Below are 17,543 nucleotides of genomic sequence, written 5' to 3' on the forward strand. Positions count from 1 at the left end.
GCCAACGGTACGTATCCCCTGCCCCCCCCCCACCTTAATCCGGCTCTGCTGCTGGAACCCCCCCATTAATCCGTACCCCCTGATGCCCCCTCTCCCTCTGTCTCCACTATTCACCGCTGCTCTGCTAAGCAGAACAGCGAGTACAGGAGCTTTCCAACTGCCCCCCCCCCCCACCGCCGGACACTGCGACCCGCGGGTGGGACAGCGGGACAGACCCCAAAAAATGGGACTGTCCCGCAAAAATCGGGACATTTGGGAGGTATGGGGGTGTGTGAGGGGTATGTCATACAGACAGACGGGCACCGGCTCACTGTGTGCTTGACCCCCCACATCGGCATACTCAGCAGGGTCTCTCTGGTGCGGAGGAGCGTCACTTTTTAGCACACTCCACACTTCTTAGCTGCAGTTTAGTGGGGCACCTGCCGCTGTGCAGGTTCCGTACTGCCTCTGTTATCTCCAGCCCCAGCAACCCCACCGCTAGCTGCAGCACTGCCACCCGCAGTGAGGTGCACCCAGCTCCTTCACACACTTTAGCTGGCGGGTAGCGCTACAGAAATTCGAGCTGCTTGCAGGCTCTGACCCACTCCTCCCTCCAGCCACAGCGTCTCCTGGGAGCTAACCAGTCACTCCCAGTCTCCCCTTACCACAGTGCCCGGAAGCCGTGAGGTCCGCGCCACGTGCATGCTATGACCCCCTCCTCCCTCCAGCCGCAGCATCTCCTGGGGGCTAACCAGTCATTTCCAGTCTCACCTTACCACAGTGCCCGGCAGCTGTGCGAGGTCTGCGGTGTGTGACTGAGGAGGGGGGGAGGGATGCGGACGGGCAGAGGAAGCAGGAATCCAGCCTGAGAGAGTCAGCCATGCCAAGTCTCCAGCAGCAGCAGATCCCAACAGGTTGGAGTGGAACAGCAGCAGCCAGCAGCAGTGACTCCGGTAAGACACATCTGTCTGTCACCACTGTTTTGTCCCTAATACCAATCTCTCCCGTGCCCTGTGTTCTGTCATGTCCCTGTCACCCCTGGCCTTGCCCTGCCACCCTTATCCTGGCCCTTTCACCCTTATCCTGGCCCTGTCACCCTTATCCTGTCCCTATCATTTCTGTCCTGGCCCCGTCACCCCTGTCCTGGCCCCGTCACCCCTATCCTGGCCCCGTCACCCCTGTCCTGGCACCGTCACCCCTGTTCTGACCCTGTCACCCCTGTCCTGGCCTCGTCAACCCTGTACTGACCCTGTCATCCCTGTCCTGGCCCTGTTACAGCATACCCTCCAACTACCTTTTATGGCATATACAGTACCCGCAGCGCCTCCAGACCTCTCCCCAATGCACCACACCTCCGCACCTTCCCCTCCACCACATGCGGCACTCCACCCCTCCCCCACATGCTGTGCCTCCAGACCCCCTACACCACCCGTGGCTCCCACTCCTCCACCCCTTCACCACCCACAGCACCTCCAGGCCCCTTCCACCATTCACCCCCCTTATATGTCTCCCCCCACACCTGCCCCCCTCCACCCGCAGCATCTGCAGACACCCTCCTCCATCAGCGGTCCCCCCCTCACCCACCCCTCCCCCACCAATGGCACCCCCGCACCTGCCCCTCCACCACCTGCAGCACCTCCGGACCTCCTTTCCCATCCGCCGCAACACCCGTACCTGCCCCTACCCTACCCATGGTGCCTGCGGTCCCCTACCCCACCCCCGGCACTCCCGTCCCTTCCCATCCCACAGCACCTCCGGAACCCTTCATCCATCCACAACATCCCCACACCTGCCCCTCTCCCACCCGTGGCACCCCTGCCCCTCCCCCACCTTCAGTGCCTCCGGACCCCTCCCCCATCTGCATCCCCCACTCCTCTGCCCCTCCCCCACGCGCAGCACCTCCCGAACCTTCCCCATCCGGGCCCCACGCCCACTTCTGCCTCCCCTCCACCCGCAGCATCTACAGACACCATCCGCAGTCCCCCCCGCACCCGCTACATTCTGTACATCGTGCCCTGCAGGTGCTGTTCACGCCGTCGCAAGGGGCTGCGCCTCTTTCACCATCGCACGCCCTTTCATTGTGCAATATTTAACCACTAACAAAGGAATGCAGGTAATACTCCATATAATACAAATATTAAACCCCAGAAAGGCATGCAAGGGTTAAGGGGGCGTAGCCCCTTGCGACGGTGTGAAGAGAGCCCGTAGGGCGCGATGAAGCACCTAGTTAACCTTTAATTGTGTTGTAAAGGCATCTGTGATTTTAAGATATTATCCTTATGTAGCATATACTTATATAATTACATTACATGTTGGTTAATGTATATTGGGTGTATATATATCTGTGCTAGGGCTTTGGCATATGATTAATGTGCCTCTATATATATAGTTAATCTATATCTGTATTGTTCATCTAAATCTGTACACAGATATTTATATTTAATTAAATTCCTTGAATATAGTTAAATAATTATACATTATAGGTATATAACTGTGTAATCACCCTGTGATATGGGAGTGCAGGTTCATGAGGTAATATGGAATTTTGTATGAGTATTCCCATTTGCCTCATGATTGTGAGGTGACCATCCTGCATTGAGCTGGATTGAAAATTTCTCTTACCTGATTGGAGGACAGATGCCCTGAGGTGAATCTGGGCACATGTATGTGCAGGTGACTCTCGAGACCTCGGCGGGAAAGGACCCGCACCGCGCGACCCTACACTTGGATATAAATACGGGCACATTCTGCGGAGGGGGGGATTGATCGAGTGCACAGCCTCTGGAGCTGATCCCCTTTCTCTGGCAGCGCTAGTGGAGCTGATAACTCTCGGCGGTTGCTGGGGGCGAGGGGAGAGTCAACAGCGGGCGGTAGTGCACTGTGCCGGAGCCGTATTGCTGAGCCGGGGAGAGAGAGATGCGGTCATTAGAGGAGGCGGTGCCCACGATGGAGTGACGGCATGGGGGAGTGAAGGAGACGCGGCTCAGGTGCCGGGCAGTATCGAGTATTGCCAGTGAAGAGTCAGCGCAGCCTCCTATATTATTCAAGGTGACGGAGAGAGAGGGAGCCTGCCGTCTCCACTGATTGCTGACCTCCCCCTCCATATCTGGTGGCTATTGAGAGACACAGTACAGACACTTACCAGGCTGTCAGCAGGAGTCTACAAATTGAAGGTTGGCCAATACGAGTGCCCGGGGGCTTGGCTAATACATCTAACATCGCGCAATTGGCTGGAGCCAATTGAGAAGACATCTGAGGTCTGTTACGATATGCACTTACTCACTATAGGTATGCACTCAGTACTAATACTATCACAGATGCCGCACACAGGATGGCTACACCTCTCCAATTAGAAAACAAACAAACAACTGCTACTGAGACGAGTGTAGTACAAGGCTGTCAAGCTCACCCCATATTACCTATTCATAAGGAGAAAGATATATATATATATATATATATATATATATATATATATATATATATTCCTATCCGGTAAATTCCCTGCCTGCGTACTGAATCATAACAACCAGGGGATAGTATCAGCAATCAAATTGTATAATGACACTTGGAGATGCTTTACAGAATAGTCAAGGAGAGCTATACTTAACAGTGATACTGGCATATATTAATTAGCAGTTTCCACCTTATAAAAGAAAAGACTATGCTGCAGTTTATATTTTCCAAAAGGAAAGCTTACTAGTAGTGGCATCTAGTGGATACAGTTGGTATTTTCAGTTATTAGTCATTTCCTTCAGAAGTTCAACATTTAATACCAGATGGATACAATTATACTTATGTAGCAGTAAGAGGATACCTTGTGTACTACAAGTAACTAAATTGTATCACCACCTGCAATAAGTATGAGAAAGGATATACTGCGACTCAATTCAGGAGAAACCAACAAATAGACACAAGCCTTAAGTGAGGAACAGATACTCCATTCATTTATAAGTAAAAGAAGGATATACACATATATATGCATATATATATATATTACCTATAAACTATTATAGTAATCGGTTGTTAATATGATGAATGACTAATCCATTTAGAGAGTATAATTTACTAGAATTGCTACAGTACTGAGAGTTAATGCAATATAGTTTATCTTTAAACTATTATTCTAATAGTAACTGATTTATTAATGGGTGAGGGTAGTAAGTGATAACTAATAAGTTTCAGTGAGTAGTAATGTTATAACTTACCGTTAATGGTGAAAATATGTAAAATATATGAAGTGTTATTTACAAGGTTAAAGCCATGTTAACTATTGTGTTATGGATTGAATATATAACAAAGTAAATACTCTGAAATATAAAATCATTGTGGTACTGTGTTTCACTTAACTGGTAGTCAAGAAAGAAAAGGACAGTAATCCACGGAATACAGGTAACTCTTCATATGGCAGGAGTAATTGTATGACTTTATATGGGTTTTCCCAAACTGACCCTAAATATTAGATATACTGTATGTATATATATATTCAAACATTTTCTTACAATCCATAAGTTTGGGTGGAGGCACTTAACTTACATTAAACTCTAGTTCACTGGAAGGTGAACCGGGGTTACACTTATTAAATTTACTATATACATTATTTCAACATAACCTACCGTCCTGAATTTTTATAATTAGTGTATTATTATATATATACTTACCTAGCGCTGGTGACCACCATTTTTATTTCACGCAGATTGCAAATCGATGGGAACTGCCACAGGTGGACATGATGGCGTCCCGTCTCAACAAAAAGCTAAAAAGGTATTGCGCCAGGTCAAGAGACCCTCAGGCGATAGCTGTGGACGCACTTGTAACACCGTGGGTGTTCCAGTCCGTCTATGTGTTTCCTCCTCTTCCTCTCATACCAAAGGTGCTGAGAATTGTGAGAAAAAGAGGAGTGGGAACAATGGCCCTCATTCCGAGTTGATCGCTCGGTATTTTTCATCGCATCGCAGTGAAATTCCGCTTAGTACGCATGCGCAATATTCGCACTGCGACTGCGCCAAGTAATTTTACAATGGAGATAGAATTTTTACTCACTGCTTTTTCATCGCTCCGGCGATCGTAATGTGATTGACAGGAAATGGGTGTTACTGGGCGGAAACAGGCCGTTTTATGGGCGTGCGGGAAAAAACACTACCGTTTCCGGAAAAAACGCAGGAGTGGCCGGGGAAACGGGGGAGTGTCTGGGCGAACGCTGGGTGTGTTTGTGACGTCAAAACAGGAACGACAAGCACTGAACTGATCGCACAGGCAGAGTAAGTCTGAAGCTACTCTGAAACTGCTAAGTAGTTAGTAATCGCAATATTGCGAATACATCGGTCGCAATTTTAAGAAGCTAAGATTCACTCCCAGTAGGCGGCGGCTTAGCGTGTGTAACTCTGCTAAAATCGCCTTGCGAGCGATCAACTCGGAATGAGGGCCAATACTCATTGTTCTGGATTGGCCAAGAAGGACTTGGTGCCCGGAATTGCAAGAAATGCTCACAGAGGACCCATGGCCTCTGCCTCTCAGACAGGACCTGTTGCAACAAGGGCCCTGTCTGTTCCAAGACTTACCGCGGCTGCGTTTGACGGCATGGCGGTTGAACGCCAGATCCTAGCGGAAAAAGGCATTCCGGATGAAGTTATTCCTACGCTGATAAAGGCTAGGAAGGACGTGACAGCAAAGCATTATCACCGTCTATGGCGAAAATATGTTGCCTGGTGTGAGGCCAGGAGGGCCCCTACAGAGGAATTCCAGCTGGGCCGGTTCCTGCACTTCCTACAGTCTGGAGTGACTATGGGCCTGAAGTTGGGGTCCATAAAGGTCCAGATTTCGGCCCTATCCATTTTCTTTCAAAAGGAACTGGCTTCTCTTCCTGAAGTTCAGACGTTTGTTAAGGGAGTGCTGCATATTCAGCCCCCTTTTGTGCCACCAGTGGCACCTTGGGATCTCAACGTGGTGTTGGGTTTCCTGAAATCCCACTGGTTTGAGCCACTTAAGACTGTGGAGCTAAAGTATCTCACGTGGAAGGTGGTCATGCTATTGGCCTTAGCATTCGGCTAGGCGTGTGTCAGAATTGGCGGCTTTGTCATGTAAAAGCCCATATCTGGTTTTCCATATGGACAGGGCAGAATTACGGACTCGTCCGCAATTTCTGCCGAAGATGAGGTCATCTTTTCATTTGAACCAACCTATTGTGCTGCCTGCGGCTACTCGTGACTTGGAGGATTCCAAGTTGCTTGATGTAGTCAGGGCTTTGAAGATCTATGTAGCCAGGACGGCTGGAGTCAGGAAGACTGACTCGCTGTTTATCCTGTATGCATCCAACAAGCTGGGTGCTCCTGCTTCAAAGCAAACCATTGCTCGCTGGATCTGTAGCACGATTCAGCAGGCTCATTCTGCGGCTGGTTTGCCGCATCCAAAATCAGTGAAAGCCCCTTCCACAAGGAAAGTGGTCTCTTCTTGGGCAGCTGCCCGAGGGGTCTCGGCATTACAGCTTTGCCGAGCAGCTACTTGGTCGGGTTCAAACACCTTTGCAAAGTTCTATAAGTTTGATACCCTGGCTGAGGAGGACCTTGTGTTTGCCCATTCGGTGCTGCAGAGTCATCTGCACTCTCCCGCCCGTTTGGGAGCTTTTGGTATAATCCCCATGGTCCTTACGGAGTCCCCAGCATCCACTAGGACGTTAGAGAAAATAAGATTTTACTCACCGGTAAATCTATTTCTCGTAGTCCGTAGTGGATGCTGGGCGCCCGTCCCAAGTGCGGACTTTCTGCAATACGTGTATATAGTTATTGCTTAATAAAAGGGTTATGTTATATTGGCATCTGTTGTTGGATGCTCTGTTGTTGTTCATACTGTTAACTGGGTAAGTTTATCACAAGTTATACGGTGTGATTGGTGTGGCTGGTATGAGTCTTACCCTGGATTCCAAAATCCTTTCCTTGTAATGTCAGCTCTTCCGGGCACAGTTTCCTTAACTGAGGTCTGGAGGAGGGGCATAGAGGGAGGAGCCAGTGCACACCAGGTAGTACTAAATCTTTCTTTAGAGTGCCCAGTCTCCTGCAGAGCCCGTCTATTCCCCATGGTCCTTACGGAGTCCCCAGCATCCACTACGGACTATGAAAAATAGATTTACCGGTGAGTAAAATCTTATTTTCTGCCAGAAGGGTCCTGTGGACTCGGCAATGGACAGGTGATGCCGACTCAAAAAGGCATATGGAGGTTTTACCTTACAAGGTTGAGGAATTGTTTGGGGAGGGTCTCTCGGACCTGGTCTCCACAGCTACTGCTGGAAAGTCAAATTTTTTGCTATATGTTTCCTCACAGCCTAAGAGAGCACCGTGTTATGAAATGCAGTCCTTTCGATCACAGAAAAACAAGAAAGTCCGAGGTGCATCGTTTCTTGGCAGAGGCAGGGGCAGAGGAAAGAAGCTGCACAACACAGCTAGTTCCCAGGAACAGAAGTCCTCCCCGGCCTCTACAAAATCCACTGCATGACGCTGGGGCTCCACAAGCGGAGCTAGGCCCGGTGGGGGCACGTCTTCGAAATTTCAGCCACAAGTGGGTTCACTCCCAGTTGGATTCCTGGGCAATAGAGATTGTGTCTCAGGGATACAAGCTGGAATTCTAGGAGATGCCCCCTCACCGATACCTCAAATCGGACCTGCCAGCTTCCCCCCACGAGAGGGAAATAGTGTTAACTGCAGTTCACAAATTGTATCTTCAACAGGTGGTGATCAAGGTTCCCCTCCTTCAACAAGGAAGGGGTTATTATTCGACCATGTTTGTAGTCCCGAAACCGGACGGTTCGGTCAGACCCATATTGAATTTAAAATCCCTGAACATATACCTGAAAAGGTTCAAGTTCAAGATGGAATCGCTGAGAGCGGTCATCGCAAGCCTGGAAGGGGGGGATTTTATGGTGTCTCTGGACATAAAGGATGCATACCTTCATGTCCCCATTTATCCACCTCATCAGGCGTACCTCAGATTTGTGGTACAGGATTGTCATTACCAATTTCAGACGTTGCCGTTTGGTCTCTCCACGGCACCGAGAATATTTACCAAGGTAATGGCGGAAATGATGGTACTCCTGCGAAAGCAAGGAGTCACAATTATCCCATACTTGGAAGATCTCCTCATAAAAGCGAGATCGAGAGAGCAGTTGCTGATCAGCGTAGCACTTTCTCTGGAAGTGTTACGGCAATACGGCTGGATTCTAAATATTCCAAAGTCGCAGTTGGTTCCTACGACTCGTCTGCCTCTCCTGGGCATGATTCTAGACACAGACCAGAAAAGGGTTTATCTCCTGTTGGAGAAAGCTCAGGAACTCATGACACTGGTCAGGAACCTTTTAAAACCAAAACAGGTGTCAGTGCATCACTGCACTCGTGTCCTGGGAAAGATGGTGGCATCATACGAGGCCATTCCCTTCGGCAGGTTCCATGCGAGGACTTTTCAATGGGACTTACTGGACAAGTGATCCGGATCACATCTTCAGATGCATCGGTTAATCACCCTATCCCCCAGGGCCAGGGTGTCACTCCTGTTGTGGCTACAGAGCGCTCACCTTCTCGAGGGCCGCAGATTCGGCATTCAGGACTGGGTCCTGGTGACCACGGACGCGCGCCTCCGAGGTTGGGGTGCAGTCACACAGGGAAGAAATTTCCAAGGTCTGTGCTCAAGTCAAGAGACTTTCAACATCCTGGAACTAAGGGTCATATACAACGCCCTACGTCAAGCGGAGACCCTGCTTTGCGACCAACCGGTTCTGATTCAGTCAGACAACATCACCGCAGTGGCTCATCTAAACCGCCAAGGCGGCACAAGGAGCAGAGTGGCGATGGCGGAAGCCACCAAGATTCTTTGCTGGGCGGAGAATCACGTAAGTGCACTGTCAGCAGTGTTCATCCCAGGAGTGGACAACTGGGAAGCAGACTTCCTCAGCAGACATGACCTCCACCCGGGAGAGTGGGGACTTCATCAGGAAGTCTTCGCACAGATTACAAGTCGGTGGGAACTGCCACAGGTGGACATGATGGCATCCCGCCTCAACAAAAAGCTACAGCGGTATTGCGCCAGGTCAAGAGACCCTCAGGCGATAGCTGTAGACGCCCTGGTGACACCGTGGGTGTTCCAGTCGGTTTATGTATTTCCTCCTCTTCCTCTCATACCCAAGGTGTTGAGGATAATAAGAAAAAGAGGAGTGAGAACAATACTCATTGTTCCAGATTGGCCACGAAGGACTTGGTATCCAGATCTGCAAGAAATGCTCACAGAAGACCCGTGGCCTCTTCCTCTAAGACAGGACTTGTTGCAACAGGGGCCCTGTCTGTTCCAAGACTTACCGCGGCTGCGTTTGACGGCATGGCGGTTGAACGCCGGATCCTAGCAGAGAAAGGCATTCCGGATGAGGTCATTCCTACGCTGATAAAGGCTAGGAAGGACGTGACAGCTCAACATTATCACCGTATATGGCGAAAATATGTTGCTTGGTGTGAGGCCAGGAATGCTCCTACGGAGGAATTCCAGCTGGGCCGTTTCCTTCACTTCCTACAGTCCGGAGTGAATTTGGGCCTAAAATTGGGTTCCATTAAGGTCCAGATTTCGGCCCTATCCATTTTCTTTCAAAAAGAGTTGGCTTCTCTACCTGAAGTTCAGACGTTTGTAAAGGGAGTGCTGCATATTGAGCCCCCTTTTGTGCCTCCAGTGGCACCTTGGGATCTTAACGTGGTGTTGAGTTTCCTGAAATCCCACTGGTTTGAACCACTCAAAACGGTGGAGTTGAAATATCTCACGTGGAAGGTAGTCATGCTATTAGCCTTGGCTTCGGCTAGGCGTGTGTCAGAGTTGGCGGCTTTGTCACATAAAAGCCCCTATCTGGTTTTCCATGCGGATAGAGCAGAATTGCGGACCCGTTCACAATTTCTGCCGAAAGTGGTTTCATCCTTTCATATAAACCAACCTATTGTGGTGCCTGTGGCTACTACGGACTTGGAGGATTCCGAGTTAATTGATGTGGTCAGGGCTTTGAAGGTTTATGTAGCCAGAACGGCTAGGGTCAGGAAAACATAGTCTTTGTTTATCCTGTATGCTTCCAACAAGCTTGGTGCTCCTGCTTCAAAGCAAACTATTGCTCGCTGGATCTGTAACACGATTCAGCAGGCTCATTCTGCGGCTGGATTGCGGCTGCCAAAATCAGTAAAGGCCCATTCCACTAGGAAGGTGGGCTCTTCTTGGGCGGCTTCCCGAGGGGTCTTGGCATTACAGCTTTGCCGAGCGGCTACTTGGTCAGGTTCAAACACTTTTGCAAAGTTCTACAAGTTTGATACCCTTGCTGAGGAGGACCTTGTGTTTGCTCAATCGGTGCTGCAGAGTCATCCGCACTCTCCCGCCCGTTTGGGAGCTTTGGTATAATCCCCATGGTCCTTACGGAGTCCCCAGCATCCACTAGGACGTTAGAGAAAATAAGATTTTACTTACCGGTAAATCTATTTCTCGTAGTCCGTAGTGGATGCAGGGCGCCCGTCCCAAGTGCGGACTTCTTCTGCAATATTATTATTATTATTATTATCCTTTATTTATATGGCGCCACAAGGGTTCCGCAGCGCCCAATTACAGAGTACATGAATAATCAAACAGGAAAACAGCAACTTACAGTTGATGACAGTATAGGACAAGTACAGGGTAAATAAACATAGTTACATCAGCAGATGACACTGGAATAAGTATCAGGTGGCAGAAGACTGCTGGAGTTGATGCAGTTGAAGATTATTAAAGTAAGAAAGGATAAGCACATGAGGGAAGAGGGCCCTGCTCGTGAGAGCTTACATTCTAATACTTGTATATAGTTATTGCTTCAATAAGGGTTAAGTTATGGTTGCATCAGGGTTGGACCTGATGCTCTGTTATTTGTCATGCTGTTAACTGGTTGTTATCACATGTTATACGGTGTGATTGGTGTGGCTGGTATGAATCTTGCCCTGGATTACCAAAATCCTTTCCTTGTACTGTCAGCTCTTCTGGGCACAGTTTCTCTAACTGAGGTCTGGAGGAGGGGCATAGAAGGAGGAGCCAGTGCACACCAGAACCTAAATTCTTTCTTAAAGTGCCCATGTCTCCTGCGGAGCCCGTCTATCCCCATGGTCCTTACGGAGTCCCCAGCATCCACTACGGACTACGAGAAATAGATTTACCGGTAAGTAAAATCTTATTTTTTTGCAATAAATAAATTGTCTGACATCACCACAGCCACACACTCAGGACATTTAGTGATGATAATATGTTACTTTCATTTGGATATTAGCGGCCGATTGAATTAGTTGCACATTTTTAAATGTCTTACGTTAGGCAGATTCTGTGCGTAACTCGTTAGGCTGAATTGCCCTTCTGCAGTTAACTCATCCCAACGGCTTCCTCGCCTAATTGAATATGCTCCTAGGTATTTATATATATATATATATATATATATATATATAGTCCCTCTATTGCTGAATAAGCAAATGGCACGTCACTCCAGGTTACTGAAAAAAGGATTGTCAAAGTCAGAAAAATATCACGCTACACACTGCCATATTTGCACCTCATGTGAGTGCCTGTTGCACGTTCATGAGCCCTGCCGTGCGTGCGCATACTCGCTGTTGCGTGCACCCGCGGGCGCACAGTGTGCGCATTTACGGTAAAGTTTATGTGCGTCTGGCGGGCGACTCGTTCGTAACATATTTTAACTATATAATGTATTTTATAGATTATGGTCCCTTTGATAGATTCTGAAAGTTTAGTTAATATAGCATGTTCATGGACATAGAGATCCCTCTTTGTTTGATACGAAGGGTCAGACATGAGTCATACAGTGGTGTTTAGTATCCATCGGAAGAGTATTTAATTAGCAATATTCCGGTGTTGGTTTGGAGCAGATTAATCGCTCGTGCGAATAGTTATGGACATAAGAAGTTTATGTACTTTTACTATTGTTTGCACTTACTTATCCATGCGGCGGGAAACCTAGTTTCCCACCCACCTGAGCAGTTGGAAATAGTCACAGCCCACCTGTATGAACCAACCTATGACCTTTTGTTATAATGCGAAGACGAATTCCTGTGTCCAATGAACAATGAGATTGTAGGGACCATTGAATTGCATTGTGTGTGGGGCATAAATAGACAAGCCGATCATATCCAGCTCTCACTCTTCAACGGTTCTCATTGCTGATAATCGGGAGCTGGATATCCAGAGGCGCATGCGATCGTTCCCCTTGTGCGGAAGTTTTCTCCGCAATCATATTGTCTTTATTGGTATTGTGGGCCATATCTCTCTCTCTCTCTCTCTTCTCCTCTTTCTCTCATTTTCCCTTAAACGTACTTGTATTGTATTGTATTTCCTGTGTAGTTATCTGGTTAGTTAGTCTATGTTATATTGGTAGTGTATGACTTGTATTGTATTATTCTTTTGCAAGTATAACATTCATATAAGGCGTTAGACCCTAAGCCCGGTATTTGTGTATTTCTTATAGTGTTAAGTATTCTCAGAGCGTCGGAGACGCTCGAACAACTTTAAGTTAATAAGGTTACATCGTGTTGCATCTACACCCCACCATTACACTAAGGTTTTTCTGTATAATACATTGTTCATGGTTTACATGTAAAGGTTTAACATTGTGAGCGTCTGCGCCGCTGGTGATCTCCTCGTGATCCCGAGCGTCCGCTACGCTATAGCGAACCATAACGTTAGTCTGCAGCCAATAGCGGGCCTGCCTGTGATCTCTTGGCCGTGAGCGAACGTAACGCGTGAGCGTCTCGACCTCGGCTAAGCGATTGTTACGCAACGTGCGTACCCTTACGGTACTCCAGACGTCAATAGCGTACAGTGTTCTTAGGCCTCTTAAAGGGTTTTAAGTAAGATAAATATTTAGCTTTATCAATTGGCGGCTCGTCCGTCCTTCACATATCTGCACTAGGTAATTTCAGCACACATTATCCATCAGCAAAGGGCGGGAGATCATATTCCTCGTAGTGCTGTCTGGATAAGCGTCTGCTTCGCTTAGTAAAGGGTGCTGAGGGAATCCGGAACCGGAGGTAAGAACAACACGCTAGTGTCTTTAAAAAAAAACAACTGTTTATTTCTGTCTTGCGTACGCACGCACGCATATATCTGCATTTCTTTTCATTCGTGTATTTTCATATATCACTCTCCTGTTTGCCATTTTATAATTGATAAACGTGCTAAGAGAGATTTGTCGCTATTTCATAGTTAAAGTGTAAAAGTAATACAAAGGGATAAATTGCAAAGCACGCACGCAGCTCTACCTAAAGATACAAGGAGAGATTGGTGTGGTGTTCGGTAGATGATCGAGGATCACCTACATTGATAAACGTGTAAAATTGTGTTACGGTGGATATTTGCTTTGTGTACACGTGTCTCTAACAAAGGGTGAGACTCGCGTACGCAACTCAAAGGCCGTCGCACGCAGCGTATATTACGCAACGGAGCGTCCGGGTACGCCCACGTAACTCAAATCACACGCTAGTGTTATTGTAACAGGCGAAAAGGTGGCAACGCGATAAATAGCGCAAATCTATTTTAGTGTCCGAAATCTAGACTAACAGATCCTTCTCCAAATTTACAACACATCTGGTCTAAAGGAAAGAAAATTTCTGCGCAGAAATAGAAATAGAAACAAAAGTGTACATGTGGTGAGTGAGTGTTTGCATATATAAGTTTATACCATTTTTTGAGGTTGAACCACAAGAAGTCGAGTTCTCGCAGGGTACATACATGTAAGTGACGTGCATGGTGGCAAGGGAGGCATCCCCTGTTAAACATAAAAATCTGAGCATTAGAGTATAGCAGACCAGGAGGTCATACTGTAGCACAGACCAGGAGGTCCAGAACAGACCAGGAGGTCCAAGTACAGCAGACAAGGAAGTCCGCTATAAATAGAGAAAAGAGCACAACCCAGGGGGTTGGTGCAGAACCCATATAGGCCAATAAAGCTCATGCTGAAGGAATTCGCAGCCGCAATTTTCGATTCCACTGGTCGCTCCGCACATAAGATTAGTTGCTTATGTGCTGAACGATTGTACCGCACGTAATTGTGTGCATTAGTTAATCTGACCAGTACCATTTGTGTACGAAACGGGTCATAAACACTATTTGTACATTCTGACGTGATTTGTGTAATTTTTTATTTTCTAAAGGGAAGTTCGCTGGTCACTCAGGAATTATCCAACAACCAACAGTTACTGGAAAGGGTTAATGCTCTGCGGATCACACTCACATGTTCCAGTAAACGAAGGTTCATAGGGGCCCTGGGTCGAGTACGCCAGCACTAGGGCAGTGTGTAGGTCGTATTGGTCGGCGTGGGCGAGTGAGTGGGGTACTCGGTAAACCGCCACCGTCAGCCTATCTTGAACATTTTGGTTTTTGTAAGGGTTCGCTGAAGACCCTGATTGAAGGTCAGAGGTGGTGAAAGCAACACCTACAGGTATGGGGGCCAATTGTTCAGGTAGGGGGCGATCAACCTCGGTTCGGGTTGATTCAGTAAACCGACCAATCGGGTCGGCAAGGTACGTAATGTGTGAAAAATACGGTTCACACACAGAGGTTTTATGTGATGAATGGGAGAGAATGACGGTGCATGACGGGGAGAAGTTCCCAAGAGTAGGCAGCTTTAGCCCAGAAGTGTTACAAAATCTAAGGAGGAGGATATGTCTCATTAAATCAACAAAGAGACGAATCAAACATTATGATTATTTGCAGTTATGGCAACAGGAGGGTGAAATACAGAGAGGATTGGCTCAGGCGGCGGGATCTAATCCTATCAAGAAACTGATAGCCACGGCCCCGCCGCCACCATACATATCAGGAGAGAAATTGGTTGCGGAGAATGACGCATTAGGGTGTAACAAACAAACACTTAGCAACTGTGTAAATGTTAATAAGTTAACCAATGCAAGTATTAACCCGTGCAAGTTGTACCCTGTTTTGAACTTTCCCCAGGAGTGTGATCAAGAGGACGAATCGGCAACAATATCGGCACTCTCTCTAGCAGCCACCATATCAGAAACAACAGTAGGCACGGCCCAACCCTTAAGATTAGTAACAAAGCCCCCTAGCGGAGGGACAGGTGAGGTCGTATCTACGGGTAAGTACGGCACCATACACTATGCTGAAACCATTTCACCACAGGCTGTAGAATCTACACAGAATGATGTCGCTATACTAAATCCTGTTAGGGTAATAGCAGTGCCAAATGGGAAAACTGACACGTCAGGAGTCACTCCTGTTAGGAACATTGCCATGTACAGCCCATTTTCCCGAATGGAATTAAGAACCATAGTGTCTGAATTCCCTGACCCTAGGAAAGACTTAGTTGCTAGCCAGAAATACATCAGAGACCTAGGGAACACTTTAGAGCCCAATAACAAAGACTGGCAGGTATTGCTGAGGGCTTGTTTACCCTCCAATGTCGACTCGGCTCAATTTTTAGCTGACTGTGGATTGGATCAGGATGTACCTCTTACAGATGTGTACAACAAAGACAATGTAAAAAGGATAAGTTTACAGTTAAAGGAGTATTTTCCAGCTGTAGTTAAATGGAACAAGATTTTCTCCATTAAACAAAAAGAGTCAGAAACTGCTGCAGAATATTTTCACAGGGCATTACTAGATATGGCAAAATACACAGGCATAGAGGACATTAAAACAAACATAAACCATCGAGAAGTAGCAGTATCTGTACTAATGGATGGTTTAAAAGAGGCATTAAAGACAAGGGTACAGACCACGCAACCATGTTGGCGAGGTCTGTCGGTGGCTACTTTGAGAGAGGCGGCTGTGGATCACGATCGGAATATCACCAGACACAGGGAATTACAAGGTGATAAGTTAATGGCCGTAAGTATACAGGCCCTGACCACAAGGCAGCCTTTGTATAGATCACCAAACCCTGTGGGTAAGTCAAATGTGGTAACCTGTTATTTCTGTCATAGAGAGGGACACTTTGCACGAGACTGTAAATCGAGAAACATACAAAAGTCTTATCAACCCCCTAGACAACGACACGACACACGACATTGGGAGCAGGGTCCGCAGAAACTGAGTTATGAGCCACATGCAGGGGAAACAAAAAGATACCCCCCGAACAGGGACTGGCAAGCCTCTGGTAGTTCCCATTTAACCCCTTCACAAGTAGTTGCTGCCAGCGGGATTCAGGGAGGTCACCATACCCAATAGGGGTGTGGCAATACCTGTAATCTGCAGCCAGTAAAATTGATTGCAAGTCTTGGAAGTGAACCCGAAATTGCAATTAATGTAGCTGGTAAAACATTAAACTTTCTTGTAGATACGGGGGCGGCCAAATCAGTGATAAATTCGACAGTGGGCATGAGAACCACTGGTAAGACAATTCCAGCCATGGGAGTAACGGGAGTAGTCCAGCATTACCCTGTTAGCAAACCAGCCGAGATTACAATAGGGCCTTTACATACCAAGCATTCCTTTTTGCTGGCTGCATCGGCACCGACAAATCTCCTGGGAAGAGACTTATTGTGTAAAATGGGGTGCGTCATTTATTGTACTCCTGAAGGTGTATTCTTGAACATACCTGAGAATCACGCTCAGGAAGTGCGAGACATGTTAGACTCCCCATCAAAATTAATGTCACATACCATTATGACAAATAGGACTCCATCCCAAGTAGAAGAAATGTCATCCCAGATACCAGAGTCACTGTGGACTAAAGACGGACAAGACACTGGATTGATGGCAAACGTAGCTCCAGTAGTTGTGCAAGTAAAAGATGGTAGGATAGCTCCAAAAATCCCACAATACCCTCTGAAGCCAGAGGTGGAGTTAGGAGTATACCCAGTAATAGAGCGCTTGCTACAACAGGGCATTCTGGTAAGAACATCCAGCACAGCCAATAGTCCCATCTTCCCTGTTAAAAAGAGTGGGGGGAGGGGTTACAGGCTAGTGCAGGATCTAAGGGGGATTAACAAAATAGTTGAGAGTCAGTTCCCCGTAGTGCCAAATCCAGCTGTCATCCATATGCAAATCCCTCCCACTGCGAAATCTTTCACTGTTATTGACCTCTGCTCCGCTTTCTTTTCGGTACCTCTGCACCCTGACAGCCAATATTTGTTTGCATTTACATACAGAGGAGTCCAATACACATGGACTCGATTACCACAAGGTTTCATAGACAGTCCAAGTATATTTTCCCAGGCTTTGCATGATTGTTTACAGCATGGGTCTTCAACCTGCGGCCCTCCTGCTGCTGTGGAACTGCACATCCCAGCATGCCCTGCCACCGTTTTGCTATTAAGGCATGCTAAAACTGAGCAGGGCATGCTGGGATGTGTAGTTTCACAACAGCTGGAGGGACACAGGTTGAAGACCCATGGTTTACAGTCTTTCCAACAAGAGAGTGGATCAGTATTGATACAGTACGTGGATGATTTACTACTGTGTTCAGATTCATTGGAAGCATCCCTGAAGGATACGAAACAGCTCCTGTTTCATCTTTCAGACACAGGACACAAGGTTTCCAAAGACAAGTTGCAATTATGCCAAACTAA

General features: G+C 47.4%; 1 protein-coding gene across 3 annotated transcripts in view; it reads left to right on the plus strand.

Annotated features, from left to right (window-relative positions):
- The window catches only part of RALGDS (ral guanine nucleotide dissociation stimulator), a 270,581-nt gene that overhangs the window by 37,361 nt on the left and 215,677 nt on the right, over positions 1–17,543 (plus strand). The window contains exon 1 of one of the 3 annotated variants that reach the window (XM_063936743.1): positions 3,154–3,236. The exons of 1 other annotated variant lie outside the window; for it this stretch is intronic. The gene's annotated coding sequence lies outside the window, so the exon portion shown is untranslated. Of the gene's footprint in view, positions 1–3,153; positions 3,268–17,543 lie in introns of those variants that run through there. One more of the 3 variants, XM_063936744.1, reaches the window with a different exon arrangement.

This window comes from Pseudophryne corroboree, chromosome 8 (genome assembly GCF_028390025.1).
Source record: "Pseudophryne corroboree isolate aPseCor3 chromosome 8, aPseCor3.hap2, whole genome shotgun sequence".
NCBI lineage: Eukaryota > Metazoa > Chordata > Amphibia > Anura > Myobatrachidae > Pseudophryne > Pseudophryne corroboree.